Here is a 7,203-nt window from a genome sequence, read left to right as displayed (position 1 = left end):
TTCCTTACATGGACTGAGAAAGGAATGTGTCCCCGGTTGAGGCTGGCCCTGAGAGGAAGGAGGTTCCTCCCAGCAGGTGGCCCACTGTCCAAATGCACGTTAGAACAGGTTGTAGATCTGAACCAGTGTCTACAGAAGCAATGGGAACCCTCCTCCAAGGAGAGACAAAGACAATCCCACGCTCTACACGCAGTTTGAAGTCTACTTTCTTAATCAGAATGTGTTGGCCAGGCGCGGTGGCTCATGCCTGGAATCCCAGCACCTCGAGAGGCCGAGGTGGGAGGATTGCTTGAGTCCAGGAATTTGAGGCTGCAGGGACCCACTGCACTCCAGCTTGGGTGACAGAGCAAGACCCTGTCTCTAAAAATAAGTAAATAAACAAACATAGAGTGTGTCATGACCATCTCTATTCCTCTATAGACATTCAACAACACATTTTTTTTTTTTTTTCGAGACGGAGTCTAGCTCTGTCTCCCAGGCTGGATTGCAGCGGCGCGATCTCAGCTCACTGCAAGCTCCGCCTCCGGGGTTCACGCCATTCTCCTGCCTCAGCCTCCTGAGTAGCTGGGACTACAGGCGCCCGCCACCATACCCAGCTAATTTTTTGTATTTTCAGTAGAGACGGGGTTTCACCATGTTAGCCAGGAAGGTCACGATCTGCTGACCTCATGATCCGCCTGCCTCGTCCTCCCAAAGTGCTGGGATTACAGGCTTGAGCCACCGCGCCCGGCGTCAACAACACATTTTTTTAATTTTTAAATTTTTATTTATTTTGGGACAGGGTCTCACTCTGTTACCCAGGCTGGAGTGCAGGCTCAGTCTCACCTCACTGCAACCTCCACCTCCCAGGCTCAAGTGGTTCTCCCACTTCAGCCTCCTGAGTAGCCGGGATCACAGGCAAGCGCCGCCACCTGGCTAATTTTATTTGTGTTTTTGGTGGAGACATTTGCTACATTGCCCAGGGTGGTCTCGGAATCCTGGACTCAAGTGATCCACCCACCTCAGCCTAACAGAGTGCTGGGATTGTGGGCGTGAGCTACCACGCCTGGCCCCATCTTATTCTTATTTTTTATTAAGAGACAAGATCTCACTCTGGCTAAAGCACAGCGGCATGAGCATAGCTCAGTGCAGCCCTGAACGCCTGGGTTCAAGTGACCTCCAGCTAAGGCTGGAGTTCTGGGAGAATCTGCAGTTACAGATCATTTATATACTGGTTTAGAACATTTACTATTTTGTTTTGTTTTGTTTCAGATGGGGTTGCCACGGCTGGCCTCCACCTCCTGGACACAAATGATCCTCCTACCTCAGGCCGCCAGGTAGCTGGGAGCACAGGCATGCACCACCATGCCCAGCTAACTTTTGTATTTTTTATAGAGACAGGGTCTTGCCACGTTGCCCAGGCTGGTCTCCAACTCCTGAGCTCAAGTGATCTGCCCACCTCAGCCTCCCAAAATTCTAGGATTTCAGGCTTGAGCCACCACAAACAAATTTATTGAGCACCAAATATATGCCATGCTCTGCTCAAAGCACTAGCACGCTGTGGTGAGAAAACACACAAGGTCCCATCGCTCAAGGAACCAGAGAAGCAAAGATGCAAATTAATCAGAGATGTGATGAGCACAAGAAGGAAATAAACAGTTTTACAAGACAGTGACTGAGATCAGGGGAGGAAGATGCTTGAGCCAAGACTCAGGGGTCAGAAGGAGAGAACCATTGAAGAGTGGGAGGGGCATCCAAGTAGAAACCGCAAGTGCAAAGCCCTCGAGGAACCAAAAGAGCCTCCTATGAATGAGGAACTGGAAGCAGGTCCAAGTGGCTGGAGTTTAGCACAAGTTGAAGTGAGGGGAGAGGACCAGACGTGGGAGGCTATGAGCCAATGGAACACACTGGCTTTGATTTGTGGTGAGATGGGAGCCAATGGAAATTTCTTTCAGCCTTTTTTTTTTTTTTTTTTTAAACAGGGTCTCACTCTGTCGCCCAGGCTGGAGTGCAGTGGCACAATCTCGGCTCACTGCAGCCTCAACCTCTTGGACTCAAGGGATCCTCCTGCCTCAGCCTCCCTAGTAGCCGGGGCTACACACACACACCACCACACCTTCCTAATTTTTTTGTGGGGACAGGTGGGGGACGGAGCCTCGCTCTTTCGCCAGGCTGGAGTTTAGAGGTGCGATCTCTGCTCACTGCGACCTCCGCCTCTTGGGTTCAAGCAATTCTTCTGCCTCAGCCTCCCAAGTAGCTGGGACTACAGGCATGTGCCATCACACCCAGCTAATTTTTGTATTTTCAGTAGAGACGGGGTTTCACCATGTTGGCCAGGATGGTCTCGATTTCTTGACCTCGTGATCCACCCTCCTTAGCCTCCCAAAGTGCTGGGATTACAGGTGTGAGCCACCATGGCTGACCCCTAATTTTTGTATTTTTGGTACAGATGGGATTTTGTCATGTTGCCCAGGCTGGTCTCAAACTCCTGAGCCCTGAGCTCAGGCAATCCACCAGATTCAACCTCCCAGCCTGCTGGGATTACAGGCATGAACCACCACACTTGGTCTTTTAACAGCTTTGTTGAGATATAATCAACGTACAAGAAACTGCACATGTTTAACGGTAGAACTGTATAGATTTTGACATATGTATACACCTGAGAAACTACGACCATGATCAGAGATGTGATGAGCACCAAGAAGGAAGCAGATAGTAAACCTATCCTCCATCAACAGATGAATGGATAAAGAAAATGTGGTGCTTTACACAACAGAGAACCATTCAGCCATAAAAAAGAATGAGATCCTGTCATTCGCAACAACATGGATGGAACTGGAAGTCATTATGTTAAGTGAAATAAGCCAGGCACAGAAAGACGAACTTTGCACGTTTTCGTTTATTTGTGGAGGCTAAAAGAAAATTAAAACAATTGTCCGGGGCCGGGCGCGGTGGCTCACCCCTATGGTACCAGCACTTTGGGAGGCTGACGCGGATCACGAGGTCAGGAGATCGAGACCATCTTGGTTAACACAGTGAAACCCAGTCTCTACTAAAAATACAAAAAATTAGCCGGGTGTGGTGGCAGGTGCCTGTAGTCCCAGCTACTCGGGAGGCTGAGGCAAAGAATGGCGTGAACCCGGGAGGCGGAGCTTGCAGTGAGCCAAGATCGCGCCACTGCACTCCATCTAGCCTGGGAGAAAGAACAAGACTCCTTCTCAAAAAAAAAAAAAAAAATTGGCTGGGCGTGGTGGCTCACGCCTGTAATCCCAGTATTTTGGGAGGCCAAGGCAGGGGGATCACGAGGTCAGGAGTTCAAGACCAGACTGGCCAACATAGTGAAACCCTGTCTCTACTAAAAATACAAAAATTAGCCAGGTGTGGCGGTAAGTGCTTGTAATCCAGGTACTCAGGGGGCTGAGGCAGGAGAATTGGTTGAACCTGGGAGGCAGAGGTTGCAGTGAGCCGAGATCGTGCCACTGCACTCCAGCCTGGGCAACAGAGTGAGACTCCATCTAAAACAAAAAAAAAAAAAGGAAAATTAAAACAAACTCATGGGCATAGAGTTAAACTCATGGATAGCTTCCCGAGGCTGGGAAAGGTGGAGGGAGACGTGGGGATGGTTAATGAATGCAAAAATATACTTAGATAGAAGGAATAAAATCTAATATTTGGTAGTACAGCAGGGCGACTATAGTCTACAATAGTTTGTTATATATTTTTAAATAACTAAAGAAGTATAACTGGACTGTAATACAAAGAAAGGCTAAATGTTTGAGGTGATGGATACCCCATTTACCCAGATGTGATTATTACGCACTGCATGCCTGTATCAAAATATCTGATGTACTCCGTAAATATATACACCTATGTACCCACAAAAGTGAAAAAGAATAAATAAATCACAATTCGTAGGCCGGGCGCGGTGGCTCACGCTTGTAATCCCAGCACTGTGGGAGGCCGAGGCGGGCGGATCACGAGGTCAGGAGATCGAGACCACGGTGAAACCCCATCTCTACTAAAAATACAAAAAAATTAGCCGGGCGTGGTGGCGGGCGCCTGTAGTCCCAGCTACTCGGAGAGGCTGAGGCAGTAGAATGGCGTGAACCCCAGGGGACGGAGCCTGCAGTGAGCCAAGATCGCGCCACTGCACTCCAGCCTGGGTGAAAGAGCGAGACTCCTTCTCAAAAAAAAAAAAAAAAATCGTAAAAAAAGAATAAAAAGCTATCCGTTATCTTCAAATATTTCCTGTGCCCTTTGCAACCTGCCACAACTCAGCTCTGTCCCCAGACACCACCGAACTGCTTTCCGTCGATAAGTTGCATTTCTATAATTTTACAGAGGTGGAATCACATCGTACATAGGCCTTTTTCATCTAGCTTTTTTCACTCAAAATACTTATTTTGAGACACATCTATGTGGCAGCAGATGTCTGTGGTTTATCCCTCTTGTTGCTGAGTATGCATGGATGACCACATTGTCTATCCATTCACCTGTTGATGGCCATCCGGGCTGTTTCCAGAGTTTGCTGTTATAAATAAAGCTACTGTAAACGTTTGTGTGTGCATCTCTGTGTGGAGATACGTTTTCATTCTCCGGGACGATATTTAGCAACAGAATGGCTGGGTCGCGTGCAGTGCTTTTACTCCCTAGGACGCATGAAGCTTTCTCCCATGGCGGTTGTGCCTTTCCATGTTCCTGCTAGGAGGTGTGAGTGTTCCTGCAGTTCCTTAGTGTCCACACCAACGCTTGGTGTGGTCGGTCTCTCCATTGAAGGATTTTGAGCAGATAAGTGGTATAATTTTGTTTTCAAAAGATCCCTCTAGGCCTGGCGCGGTGGCTCACACCTGTAATCCCACACTTCGGGGGGCCGAAGTGGGCGGATCATGAGGTCAGGAGTTCGAGACCACCCTCACCAACATGGTGAAACCCTGTCTATACTAAAAATACAAAAATTAGCTGGATATGGTGATGCGCGTCTGTAATCCCAGCTACTCAGGAGGCTGAGGCAGGAGAATCGCTTGAACACGGGAGGCGGAGGTTGTAGTGAGCTGACATGGCTGCACTCCAGCCTGGGCGACAAAAGCGAGACTCTTGTCTTGAGAGGAAAAAAAAAAAAGACACATTGGGATAGATAGGAAAGAATAAATTTAGATACACTGTCACATATCACTGTAGTGATTTCCTGGTGCTGAGACAAGATCAGGTCCGTTAAACAGCTATTTCCCATAACAGGAGGTTGCATCTGGGCTAAACTTATGTATGTGAGGAAGGTGAACGGATTTTTAATGAGGTATTTCTATGAAAACAGAAGAAAAACGAAGTTTATGGTTGGGCACCTGTAGTTCCAGCTACTCGGGAGGCTGAGGCAGGAGAATGGCGTAAACCTGGGAGGCGGAGCTTGCAGTGAGTCAAGATAGCGCCACTGCACTCCAGCCTGGGAGACAAAGCGATACTCCGTCTCAAAATAAATAAATTAATTAAATTAAATAAAAATAAAAATACAAAAACTAGCCGGGTGTGGTGGTAGGTGCCTGCAATTCCAGCTACTTAGGAGACTGAGGCAGGAGAATCGCTTGAACACAGGAGGTGGAGGTTATAGTGGACCAGTACCATGCCATTGCACTCCAGCCTGAGCAACAAGAGCAAAACTCCACCTCAAAAAAAAAAAAAAAAGGATACGTTAATGGTAAACCAAACATCATATATTCCCAATCATAAAAGGGAGCTAAGCTATGAGGATGCAAAGGCATAAGAATGATCCAACAGGCCAGGTATGGTGGCTCACACCTGTAATTCCAGCATTTTGGAAGCCGGCGGGCAGATAATTTGAGATCAGGAGTTCAAGACCAGCCTGGCCAACAAGGTGAAACTCCATCTCTACTAAGAAATACAGAAATTAGCCAGGTGTGGTGGTGGGCGCCTGTAATCCCAGCTACCCAGGAGACTGAGGCAGGAGTACTGCTTGAACTCAGGAGGTGGAAGTTGCAATGAGGTGAGATTGTGCCACTGCAGTCCAGCCTGGAGGACAGAGGGAGACACTGTTTCAGTCATAATAATAACAGTAATAATAACGATATGAAGGAGTTTGGAACTCAGGGAAAAGGGTGGGGGGTTAGAGATAAAAGGGTACATATTGGATACAGTGTACACTGCTCGGGTAACAGATGGACCAAAATCTCAGAAAACACCACTAAAGAACTCATTCATGTAACCAAACACCACCTAAAACCTATTGAAATTTAAAAAATAAATAAATACATAAGAATACTCCAGACAGTTTCCAAATTCTGGAGAACTCAGGTAGAGAGAAAGAAATATGCACCAATTTTTGGTCACAGGAGTGTACTTTACTCAATTGCTAAAAGTTGTAAATAGCTCAAAAGAAAACAGGTTTTCTTGACTCTGAAAAACAAAACAAAAACAATCAGTAATGTGGCCGGGCACAGTGGCTCACGCCTGCAATCCCAGCACTTTGGGAGGCCGAGGCGGGTGGATCACGAGGTCAGGAGTTTGAGACCAGCCTGACCAACATGGTGAGTTTGGAACTCAGGGAAAAGGGTGGGGGGTTAGAGATAAAGTAGAGTCTCTACTAAAAATACAAAAAAATTAGCCAGGCGTGGTGGCACACGCCTATAATCCCAGCTACTCAGGAGGCTGAGGCAGGAGAATCGCTTGAACCCAGGGAACGGAGATTGCAATGAGCTGAGATCGTGCCACTGCACTCCAGCCTGGGCAACAGAGCAAAACTTGGTCTCAAAACAAAAAAAAAAGGTCAAACAAGACCACAGTTATCTGTGGATGAGAATAGTCTTAGGACAGCCACAGTTAAGATGAAATCCACAAGAAACCTGGTCATCTCTGTGGCACACAATCATTTTTTTTTTTTTTTTTTTTTTTTTTTTTTTTGAGACGGAGTCTCGCTCTGTCGCCCAGGCTGGAGTGCAGTGGCGCAGTCTCGGCTCACTGCAAGCTCCGCCTCCTGGGTTCACGCCATTCTCCTGCCTCAGCCTCTCCGAGTAGCTGGGACTACAGGCGCCCGCCACCACGCCCGGCTAATTTTTTGTATTTTTAGTAGAGACGGGGTTTCACTGTGGTCTCGATCTCCTGACCTCGTGATCCGCCCGCCTCGGCCTCCCAAAGTGCTGGGATTACAAGCGTGAGCCACCTCGCCCGGCCGGCACACAATCATTTTACATAACAATCATAATTTTTTTTTTTTTT

Source organism: Symphalangus syndactylus, chromosome 11 (genome assembly GCF_028878055.3).
Source record: "Symphalangus syndactylus isolate Jambi chromosome 11, NHGRI_mSymSyn1-v2.1_pri, whole genome shotgun sequence".
Classification (NCBI taxonomy): Eukaryota; Metazoa; Chordata; class Mammalia; order Primates; family Hylobatidae; genus Symphalangus; species Symphalangus syndactylus.
The sequence above is the reverse complement of the archived record's forward strand: the minus strand, read 5'-3'. Positions refer to the sequence as shown.